This window comes from Canis aureus, chromosome 9 (assembly GCF_053574225.1).
Source record: "Canis aureus isolate CA01 chromosome 9, VMU_Caureus_v.1.0, whole genome shotgun sequence".
NCBI lineage: Eukaryota > Metazoa > Chordata > Mammalia > Carnivora > Canidae > Canis > Canis aureus.
Genome location: NC_135619.1, coordinates 33,448,697 through 33,460,795, shown reverse-complemented (window position 1 = coordinate 33,460,795; position 12,099 = coordinate 33,448,697). Strand labels below are relative to the sequence as shown.

Sequence of the window (12,099 nt, the reverse complement as noted above, 5' to 3'; positions counted from 1 at the left end):
CATTCCCTTTTTATGTAGTAATGGCTTTACTTTTTGTCATGTGTGCCAGATGGTAGGGGACCAATATAATCTGCAAAATTGAAGTAATTGGACAAAGGAGACCCAACTGCTATTATGGGACTTAAGAAGTTCTAGAATTACCACTGCAGATATGGCTTTCTGTTAAATACCATTCAAGTGGGTGACAGCCTAGGGCAAGCATTGAGAACCTGTGCTGTGAGAACAGGCTAAACCCCAGCTAAAATCTGAGATCTGCTACTTTGTACTAGCCACAACAAGTTACCGAGCCTCTCTCTTTCCTCATGGATATGGTAGGAATAATAATAGTGCCCAGTCCAGTGGTATGTTGGTAATAGCCAATTTCCGTGGTGTAAATACTCTCACTGTGGTTGGTTTCAGGTCGCCCGCTGGAGTTGGCCAAGGTCGGCACAATCAGTTACTCCTGAGCTGGTGCAAGCCATTGCCAGCACTCCACTGACAGTACCTTGGGGTGTTAGTTGGGGGTATTAAAATGAGATGCAGCATGCAAAGCGCTTAATATCCTGCTTGTATATGCTTTATTTCCTTCATTCTAAGATGGCATCAATTGTAAGAAAAACCATATTTAAAGATAGGTTTTAAGGAAAATTTTTTATTGATTGTATATATCCTGTATCAGAAATGAAAAATTAACAGTTTGTGTTACGATTGAGGAAATAATGTTTACCCTGCAGAAGGCACTATGCTAAGCATTTGTCATAAGTGAGAAGCCTACACCACACATGCTTTTGGCTTATGGCTGTATCTGTTTGCTTATTAAATTAGAAGTACTCCACCAAATGCTAACACCCTGGGCCTTCTGGCTCTTTCATTGGAAGTCTTACCTGTAGAAAGTCTCTCTGTCATACCTTTTGTTAACCTACTAGGGCTACTATAATAAAATACCACAGTCTGGGTAGCTTAAGTAACAGACATTTATTTCTTACAGTTCTGGAGGCTGAAAGTCTAGATCAAAATATTAGTAGGTTTGGTCTCTCCTAAGGTCCTTCTCCTTGTCTTGCAGTTGGTGTCTTCCTGCTGTTTCCTCCTATGGCATTTTCTCTGAGCACCTGTATCCCTGGTATCTCTTTTTCTTCTTAGAAGGTTACTAATCCTATTCAGTTAAGGCCTCAACATATGAATTTAAGGGGATACAGTTTTGGTTCATTACACATGTCTTTAGGCTGTGTATTAATATTTTGGAGTTACCTTAACAAATGGCCACAAACTTGGAAGCTTAACAGAAATTTATTCCCTAGGCCAGAAGTCCAAAATTAAGATGTCCACAAGGCCATGTTTTTTTCTGAAGGCTTTAGGAGACGATTCTTTTCTTCTTTTCTTTTCTTTTCTTTTCTTTTCTTTTCTTTTCTTTTCTTTTCTTTTCTTTTCTTTTCTTTTCTTTATTTTCTTTCTTTTCTTTTCTTTTCTTTTCCTTTTCTTTTCTTTTCTTTTCTTTTCTTTTTCTTTCTTTTCTTCTTTTTTATTTTTTTCTTGCCTCTTCTAGTTTGTAGTAGCTCCAGGCATTCTTTGGCTTATAGTGGCATTACTCCAATTTCTACCTTCATTTTCACATGGCCTTCTTTTCTTTTCATCTACGTCTTATAATAACAGGTGTCATTGGAGTTAGGGTCCACTCAGTTAATCCAGGATGATCTCATCTCAAGATTATTAACTCAATTGTATCTGTAAAGACCCTTTTCAAGTAAGGCCACATTCACAGGTTCCAAGTAGACACATTGGGGGAGGGGACACCATTCAACCCACTATAGGTTGATTAATTCATCCTGTCAAATGCATGAACAACATATTGATTTGTATCACAACTAGATATAGCAGTAGTATCCAGTAAAGAAACTATTTGAGAAATCTTGCTTTTTATGAGCTTTTCACAAGCCCAAACTAGCTGACACCAGCTGTGGGAGAAAGAGCTACCTGACCACCCAAAGGCATGGGACCTCCTTCTACAATGTAGAACACTGTAGAGTTTGGACTAAGCTACAGCTTAGCAACCTAGGGAACTCCATTTCCTAGCTCCTTTGAATTTTACTGTACTTATGTGACAATTTCTGGCCACCAGACTAAGGTAGTTAAGCATTCTGTGTGCCTTGTCCACATTGCCTTTTGTGGCACCTTCACAAAGTTAAAGTAGACTGCACACTTGAGTCATCACCTGGGGAATAGGTGCTTAGGAGAGATGTCCATCAAGGAATATCCTTGTAAAAATTTGCATGAGTAAGAAATAAACTTGTACTATATTAAACCACTGAGATTTGGAATTGTTTGTTACAGCAGTTAGCTTATTTTAACACTCCGGGTGATACTACTCTATTTATGCATGATAAAGTGCATTTTATAATGAAATTGTACCATTGGTTTGTAAGATAGCTACCACATTATCTTCATATACTAGGAGTTAGTCACAAAGTAACATTGGCTAGAAAAAAGGTATTGCTGTCTGAAATCAATTCTGATCTGGAAATGCTATAAAGAAATGTTAAACATTCTATATAACTTACCCTAACTTTCCAAATTCATTTGTTTTCCCTTGGAAATAACCAAGAATTGGTAGTAATATTGAAAGATTATTTCATAGGGAAGAACACTATAATTTGGGGAGTGATTATGATACTGTGGAAAAGAACCTAGCTTTTAAGAGGCAGATGAGTTTGTGTTTAAATGCACAATATGCCACTTCTACTTCATGAATCAGGAAGATAATTTAATATTTCTATGCCTTACCTCTCCTTACTTATAAAGATGAGAAAATGACACCTACTTCACTCATAGTTACTGTATTAATTAGATAAAGTAATGAAGTATTTTATGTTTGTTTAGTACACGGCTCAATTAATGATTATGACCTTTTTTTTTTTTTTTGCTATTATTGCTCTCATTGTTATTGACTGTGGTCTGTGGTTTCTGAAAATATCTCAGAATACTTCTATTCCTCCACCACCTTCTGTTTTAGCTTGTTGCTTGCAACACCTAGATTGCCAGACATGATCATTTCCGCTAGTGTGTTGATTGAGTTTAAACCATCTGGATGTAGCTTGTCAAATTAGCCACCATCCATAAGTCTTAACACCCTCTAGAAAAAAATGGTCATCTATATGGTGTAGATGCCTAGTCATGTTCTGAAATGGATGGTGGTAGAGATCGACCAGTAAGACCTTCTAGGTTCTTAGAACATGGTATATTAGAACAGATAATAACATGAGAATCTGTTGAATTTCTAATTAGGTAATATTTTAGGTTTGACTTTATAATCTCTATTTTGACTTTAGTTGAAACCTTGAGACCAACAAGAAACCTGTATGGGTCCTGCTTGGTGGTTAAACGACTGTAAACTGCATGAGGACAGAGCCTGTGAATATTTTGTCTACTACTTTGTATCTCAAAGCCAACCAGTGTCTCACACATAGTAGGTGTTCAGTGAAAATCTGAAGAATGAGTAGGTAACCACTATGGAATATAGAACTGGACCAAAGGCTGCCAGAAGGAGTTCTTAGGACCTCTATAATATATGTTAGAGTCTAGATGGGACTGATATGACCCTGCCACATTAATTAATTGAAAAATACTCCTCCTAGCATGGCTTGATAACCCCTGAACTATGCAAAGCACATTTCCCCAGCATTATCTGTCATTGTTTTTCAACTCTATTTCATGGGAACTCACTCAGGTAAATACTGCTTCTCTGGCCACCAGAATTACTGAAATGGAGTCACTGGTTCTGTCTATATATTGTAGAGGAATGCAAATCCTAACATAGAGGTATCCCCTCTCTAGCAAAATGGTGAGTTAAATTCAACATCTGTTTCTTGAATATAGTTCAGGAAGGGGCAAGTGATATGCAGTAGGATATTAAAAAGGGAGACTTGCTATATAGAGTGCTGTTTTCTAGAGATTTTGAGGTGCTTATTTGTACTATGGCAATTTCAGGGAAGAGAGAGCATTTTTTTTAAGGTTAGGATTAAATAGGATAAGACATGTGAAGAAACAGTCCTGGGCCTGGCACAATATAATGCCCAAAGGGTGTTAGCTAGTTTTGTTTTATATTCTTATTAGAGATATTAATATCATCACTGTAGTGGATGCTGTGGTGCTTCTCCCAGATCTTCCCTTAAAGATGAAGACACTAATTCCTCCAGGTGCCAGCAGTGTTAACTGATGATAGCTCAGAGCTAAATCTGTCTCCAGAAGTTGCCCTTGGCTGAAAGGAACTTGTTATGGACTGAATTGTGTCTCCTCAAATTTAAATATTGAAACCTTACCCCCCCCCCCCCATAACCTCAGAATGTGATTGTATTTAGAGATAGGGCTGTAATAAGAGGTAGTGAAGTTAAAATCAGGCCATGAGGGTGGGCTCTAATGCACTCTGACTGGTGTTTTTATCAACAGAGATTAGAATATAGAGAGAGACAGCACAGGTGTGCATACACAGAGGACAGAAGAGTTGTGTGGGCCTGGATCCTGAGGGTGCTGTGTAGAGACAACAGGAGGGCAACCATATAGAAGCCAAGGAGAGGGGCCTCAGGAGAAAGCAACCCTACCAGCCCTTTGATATTAGACTTCTAGTTTCCAGAATATGGGAAAATAAATTTGTCCTGTTCAAGCCATCTATTCGGGTATTGTGTTGTAACAGTCCCAGCAAATTAATGCAGAGGCCTCACTTTAAGTTACACCCCAAATAGGGGCAGCCTGCATTCAATAACTGGTCAGTGAGGGGGACACAGTGTCCAGAACCCTAGCCTGAGTCTAGTACATCTCTCAAGGGCTATCCCAGCTCAGAGCACTCCTACAGTATTTGCTAAGGCTCTTGAGGTTCCAATTCTTTCTCTGTCCAATCCTCACTCCCCTTGAGGGATTGTCATTGAGAGTATTCTGTAGTAGACTTCTGCACCAAAGTCTATTACAATGTTGACACACTTGAGAATCTTGAAAATGGAGGTCCCCTTGAGCCCTCTGGGTCTGCAAAAGTGGCCTACCCTGTTCTGTTAAGCTTAGAACCATCCCATTGCTTATAGCTGAGGCAGAGATCTCTGTCTGAAAAGATTTGTATCTGCCTCAGGATCTATTCCTCCCTCCACTGTAGGCTACTAGATTATAATTATGATTAGGTCACAGTCCAGTCCAGCCAGGAAAGTATTGGGCTTGCTAAGGAAGGCAACATCTGTAGGAACTCAATCGACATGTATTGATTAGTCCAGGAGCCAGGAGAGTTGCCTGGGAGTAGATCCTGAGGATGTTGGATCAAAGTGGTGGAAAGGAGGTGGGAGTAGAACAAAAAGTTGGAGGAGAGCTTATCAATATGAGAGTACTCATGATACAGGATTTAAAGCTCTGGCAAGGATTCTAGGAAATGGTGCTAACATGTTATTAGTTTAGCTCTTGGAAGCTTGGAGAATGATGGCCTCACTAAATGGAGTAGAAAAAAGAAATGATTAGTGGTTTGGAGTAGGGTTATTTTAGAATAGATATGTTACATAAAGCTGAAAACCCACCAGGAAACTGCGTTACATAAAATGGCCAAAAAAGCCCTCCATACACCAAAGTGAGATGTATTATGCTGGTGAAAGGATCCCAGCCATTGAGCTCAGTGGTAATTGTCCTTCATAGACAAGGTCTGACAGTAGAGTTGTCATTCCAGAATGGGGCTCACTAATAGCAGTGGGGAGCATAGAGCCCTTAGACAAATTGAGACCAGTGTGGTGGTACTTACCTGTCAGAAACAGGTGAGTACAATTTCATAACAATTGTCTGCCAAAGGAAACTGACCTATGGAAGACTAAGGAGATGATGAATAGACAAAGCATCACTTAGGGGTCACTGGGCAGTTAAAAAGTGTGTTGCTCAATGTACACAATTAAAACAAATAAAAGGTAGAGAATCAGAAAATTGAGGGTAGCCATCTCAATAAAAAGTCACAATCGTTTTTAAAGAAATGATGCTGAAGCAATTGAATAGCCGTAAGAAAATTAAAATGAGGGAACTTTCCAGAATGCTCCGTGAGACGTGGAGGAGCGGCAGCTGCCCAAGCTGCCCCCAGCAACGCGCTCCTTCCTGCTCCCCCACACCGGCCTCGGCCCTCTCACCGGCTGTAGAAAATGGTGAAAGAAACCACTTACTATGATGTTTTGGGGGTCAAACCCAGTGCCACCCAGGAGGAATTGAAAAAGGCTTACAGGAAACTGGCCTTGAAGTACCATCCTGATAAGAATCCAAATGAAGAAGAGAAGTTTAAACAGATTTATCAAGCTTATGAAGTGCTCTCTGATGCAAAGAAAAGGGAATTATATGACAAAGGAGGAGAACAGGCAATTAAAGAAGGTGGAGTTGGTGGTGGTTTTGGCTCGCCCATGGACATCTTTGATATGTTTTTTGGAGGAGGAGGCAGGATGCAGAGAGAACAGAGAGGTAAAAATGTGCATCAGCTCTCAGTAACCTTAGAAGATTTATATAATGGCACAACAAGAGAACTAGCTCTGCAAAAGAATTGATTTGCGATAAATGTGAAGGCCGAGGTGGTAAGAAAGGAGCAGTCGAATGTTGTCCCAATTGCCGAAGTACTGGAATGCAAATAAGAATTCATCAGATAGGACCTGGAATGGTTCAGCAAATTCAATCTGTGTGCATGGAGTGCCAGGGCGATGGGGAAGGGATCAGTCCTAAAAATAGATGTAAAAGCTGCAACGGAAGGAAGATAGTTCGAGAGAAGATTCTAGAAGTGCATATTGACAAAGGCATGAAAGATGGCCAGAAGATAACATTCCATGGTGAGGGAGACCAAGAACCAGGACTGGAACCAGGAGATATTATCATTGTTTTAGATCAGAAGGACCATGCTGTTTTTACTCGATGAGGAGAATATCTTTTCATGTGTATGGATATACAGCTGGTTGAAGCCCTGTGTGGCTTTCAAAAGCCAATATCTACTTTTGACAACCGAACCATCATCATCACCTCTCATCCAGGTCAGACTGCCAAGCATGGGGATATCAAGTGTGTGCTAAATGAAGGCATGCCAATTTATCGTAGACCATATAAGAAGGGTCACCTAATCATCGAGTTTAAGGTATACTTCCCCGAGAATGGCTTTCTCTCTCCTGATAAACTTTCTTTGCTGGAAAAACTCCTACCTGAAAGGAAGGAAGTAGAAGAGACTGATGAAATGGACCAGGTAGAACTGGTGGACTTTGATCCCAATCAGGAAAGATGGCGCCATTACAATGGGGAAGCATATGAGGATGATGAACATCATCCCAGGGGTGGTGTTCAGTGTCAGACCTCTTAATGGGGCCAATGAATAACACTGCTGCTGGCATTTTATATGCAGTAGTGGATGAGTGAAGGACTATAATCATAGCTCACTACTTGCTAGTGTTTTTGTTTTAATATTCAACTATAGTAGTGTTTTAAAAGTTAAATGAAGAATAAACTCAAATATAAAAGCTCAAAAATCAATGGGGAAGCACTGGGAGCCTTTCCCCTAAGATCAGGAACAAGACAGGGATGTCCACTCTCACCACTGCTATTCAACATAGTACTGGAAGTCCTAGCCTCAGCAATCAGACAACAAAAAGACATTAAAGGCATTCACATTGGCAAAGAAGAAGTCAAACTCTCTCTCTTCGCCGATGACACGATACTCTACATAGAAAACCCAAAAGTCTCCACCCCAAGATTGCTAGAACTCATACAGCAATTCGGTAGCGTGGCAGGATACAAAATCAATGCCCAGAAGTCAGTGGCATTTCTATACACTAACAATGAGACTGAAGAAAGAGAAATTAAGGAGTCAATCCCATTTACAATTGCACCCAAAAGCATAAGATACCTAGGAATAAACCTCACCAAAGATGTAAAGGATCTATACCCTCAAAACTATAGAACACTTCTGAAAGAAATTGAGGAAGACACAAAGAGATGGAAAAATATTCCATGCTCATGGATTGGCAGAATTAATATTGTGAAAATGTCAATGTTACCCAGGGCAATATACACGTTTAATGCAATCCCTATCAAAATACCATGGACTTTCTTCAGAGAGTTAGAACAAATTATTTTAAGATTTGTGTGGAATCAGAAAAGACCCCGAATAGCCAGGGGAATTTTAAAAAAGAAAACCATATCTGGGGGCATCACAATGCCAGATTTCAGGTTGTACTACAAAGCTGTGGTCATCAAGACAGTGTGGTACTGGCACAAAAACAGACGCATAGATCAGTGGAACAGAATAGAGAATCCAGAAGTGGACCCTGAACTTTATGGGCAACTAATATTCGATAAAGGAGGAAAGACTATCCATTGGAAGAAAGACAGTCTCTTCAATAAATGGTGCTGGGAAAATTGGACATCCACATGCAGAAGAATGAAACTAGACCACTCTCTTTCACCATACACAAAGATAAACTCAAAATGGATGAAAGATCTAAATGTGAGACAAGATTCCATCAAAATCCTAGAGAAGAACACAGGCAACACCCTTTTTGAACTCGGCCATAGTAACTTCTTGCAAGATACATCCACGAAGGCAAAAGAAACAAAAGCAAAAATGAACTATTGGGACTTCATCAAGATAAGAAGCTTTTGCACAGCAAAGGATACAGTCAACAAAACTCAAAGACAACCTACAGAATGGGAGAAGATATTTGCAAATGACATATCAGATAAAGGGCTAGTTTCCAAGATCTATAAAGAACTTATTAAACTCAACACCAAAGAAACAAACAATCCAATCATGAAATGGGCAAAAGACATGAACAGAAATCTCACAGAGGAAGACATAGACATGGCCAACATGCATATGAGAAAATGCTCTGCATCACTTGCCATCAGGGAAATACAAATCAAAACTACAATGAGATACCACCTCACACCCGTGAGAATGGGGAAAATTAACAAGGCAGGAAACAACAAATGTTGGAGAGGATGCGGAGAAAAGGGAACCCTCCTACACTGTTGGTGGGAATGTGAACTGGTGCAGCCACTCTGGAAAACTGTGTGGAGGTTCCTCAAACAGTTAAAAATAGACCTGCCCTACGACCCAGCAATTGCACTGTTGGGGATTTACCCCAAAGATACAGATGCAATGAAACGCCGGGACACCTGCACCCCGATGTTTCTAGCAGCAATGGCCACTATAGCCAAACTGTGGAAGGAGCCTCGGTGTCCAACGAAAGATGAATGGATAAAGAAGATGTGGTTTATGTATACAATGGAATATTACTCAGCTATTAGAAATGACAAATACCCACCATTTGCTTCAACATGGATGGAACTGGAGGGTATTATGCTGAGTGAAGTAAGTCAGTCGGAGAAGGACAAACATTATATGTTCTCATTCATTTGGGGAATATAAATAATAGTGAAAGGGAAAATAAGGGAAGGGAGAAGAAATGTGTGGGAAATATCAGAAAGGGAGACAGAACGTAAAGACTGCTAACTCTGGGAAACGAACTAGGGGTGGTAGAAGGGGAGGAGGGCGGGGGGTGGGAGTGAATGGGTGACGGGCACTGGGTGTTATTCTGTATGTTAGTAAATTGAACACCAATAAAAAAAAAAAAATAAAAAAAAATAAAAGCTCAAAAAAAAAAAAGAAAATTAAAATGAAACTTGGCCCCTATAACATGTACAAGAATTAACTTGAAATACATCTTAGACCTTTTATATTTATAAAAGCAAAAACTACCAAACTTCTAGACAAAAAAAAAAAAAAAATAGAAGAAATCTGTGTAACCTTAAATCAGGCAAAGATTTTTCAGATAGAACACAAAAATCATGAATCACAAAATAAAAACATTGTTATTTACTTTATCAAATGAAAAGCTCTTGCTCTTCTAAAAAATACTGTTGAGAAAGTGTAAAGAAAGCTAGACTGGGAGAAAATATTTGCAAAACATGTATCTGATAAAGGATTTGTATCTAAAATATATAAAGTACTTTGACAAGTCAATAAGAAGACAAAAAATGCAGTGTAAAAAATGGACAAGAAATTTGTATAGACACTTGAGCAAAGAATGTATTTTAATGGCAAATTAGCAATAAAAATGTCGTTAACACCAGTAGTCTTTAGGAAAACAGATTAGAAGCATGATAATTAGCCAGGATACAGGGTTAAGATATTAAACGTTTAGAAAAGGTTAACCATATGAAGTCAGAGATGTGCTACACCTGGAACTGTCATGCAACTGCTGCAGGAAAAGTAAAATGATACAAACGTTTTGGAAAATAGTTTGCAGTTTCTTCAACAGTTAAACATGTACTAACTAAAAACTCAGTAATCCCATTGGTAAGTATTTACCAAATAGAAATAAAAACATCTCTCTGCAAATGATCATAGAAAGTATATTCATAATAACCCCAGATTGGAAACAACCCAAATGCCTATCAACCAGTGAATTGGTAAACATTTTGTGATATATCTATATACAGAACACTACTCTGCAATAAAAAAGGATGAGGCACTGATACATGCAACAACGTGGAATCATTATGTTAAGAGAGAGACACAAGATTACAATGTATGACATAATTCCATTTATATGACACTCTAGAAAAGGCAAAGCTATAGTAACAGAAAGCAGAGAAGTGTGGTTGCTAGGAGCTGGGAATAAGGAAGGGAGAATTGATTACAAGGAGCACAAGGGAACTTTTTGGGATAATAGAAATGTTCCATATTTTCATTGCGGTGACAGTTATATGGCTATCTACATTTATTACAATGCAATGAATTGGAATTGAAATGGATGAACTTTATTGTGTAAATTTTATCTCAAAATGATTAAAAATGCTATATTAAAAAATGTAAAATTTATAAAGTCATGCTTCTTATCCCAGTTTCCAGATCTGAGCTAGTGTGTAGATCTGAAATTCACAGCAGAAGGATATATGATAATGATTCCAACAGTCCTTCTCCAAAGAGATCTACAGCTATTTCTTTGAGTAACCATACAATGAGGAAAGGGCAGCATATGGACATTGAAAGACTGTTGAACACAGGATTCAAACTGAAATTGATAGCTGCGACCTGAAGGTCATCACTGTCTCTTTTATAGAGAGGTGACATAGGAAGACCAGGTGATCCTTGGGACCCTGGCCCACATTCGGTTCACAGTGGGTCCACTGGGACTTTGGACTCACCTGGTGCCATTTCCCTAACCCTTCAGTGCATAATTGGAGTGGAGATACATGGTAGTTGGCTGAACCCAATGTTGGTTGGCTGAACCCCATATTGGTTCCTTGACCTCTAGTAAGAACTGTTGCAGTGGGGGAAGACCAACTGGAAACCTCTGAAACCCCCACTCCCAGCCCTGGCAGTAAGTAAAAACACTATTGCATACCACAGGGAATGGTAGAGATTAGTGCCAGTCTTAAAGATCTAAAGGATGCAGGGGTCATGGTCTTTACATATCTTTGTTCTTTAGTTTTCCAGTCTAGCCCCTACAAAGCCAGACTGATCCTGGAAGATAAAGGTAAACTATCACAAGCTCAACCAAATAGTAGTCCTTATTATAGCTGCTGTACCAGATGTGGTATCTCTGCTAGAACAGATTAACATGGACTCAAGTACCTAGCATACAGCCACTATCTGGCAGATGGATTTGTTTCATCTTCAGTTTCATCCTCCTCAGGAAGGAGGATCAGAAGCGGTTTACATTCACATAGGATTAACAATAGTATACACTTTCAGTTTTGTCTCATGGTAACTGTCATAATATAGTCTGAAGAGACCTGGACTCTCTAGATATCCCATAGGACATTCCATGATATTGTTGACATTGTTAGTCAAACTGGATGATTATGAAGTGGCAAATACATTGAAGCACTTGGTATGGCACATAGACTGTAAAGGGTAAGAGATAAACCTCATGAATATTCAGGAGCCTGGTGTATCAGTAGAGGTTTCAGGAATCCATTGATCTTGATAAATTGTTGCATTTTTCACCTCCTATGGCTAACAAGGAAGAAGAATGCTAGGTGGGCCTTTTATTTTCTGGATGTAGCATATTCCATGAATGGGAACATGGTGACATGAAAGGTTTCTAGTTTTGAGTAGGGCCCAGTGCAAGAAATGGACCC

At 39.2% G+C, this 12,099-nt stretch overlaps 1 protein-coding gene and 1 pseudogene across 4 annotated transcripts in view; both read left to right on the top strand.

The window, feature by feature from the left end:
- BMP4 (bone morphogenetic protein 4) overlaps positions 1-12,099 on the top strand; it is a 185,727-nt gene that overhangs the window by 79,461 nt on the left and 94,167 nt on the right. The gene's annotated exons all lie outside the window — the stretch shown is intronic.
- On the top strand, positions 5,589-7,464 carry LOC144320093 (dnaJ homolog subfamily A member 1 pseudogene; annotated as a pseudogene).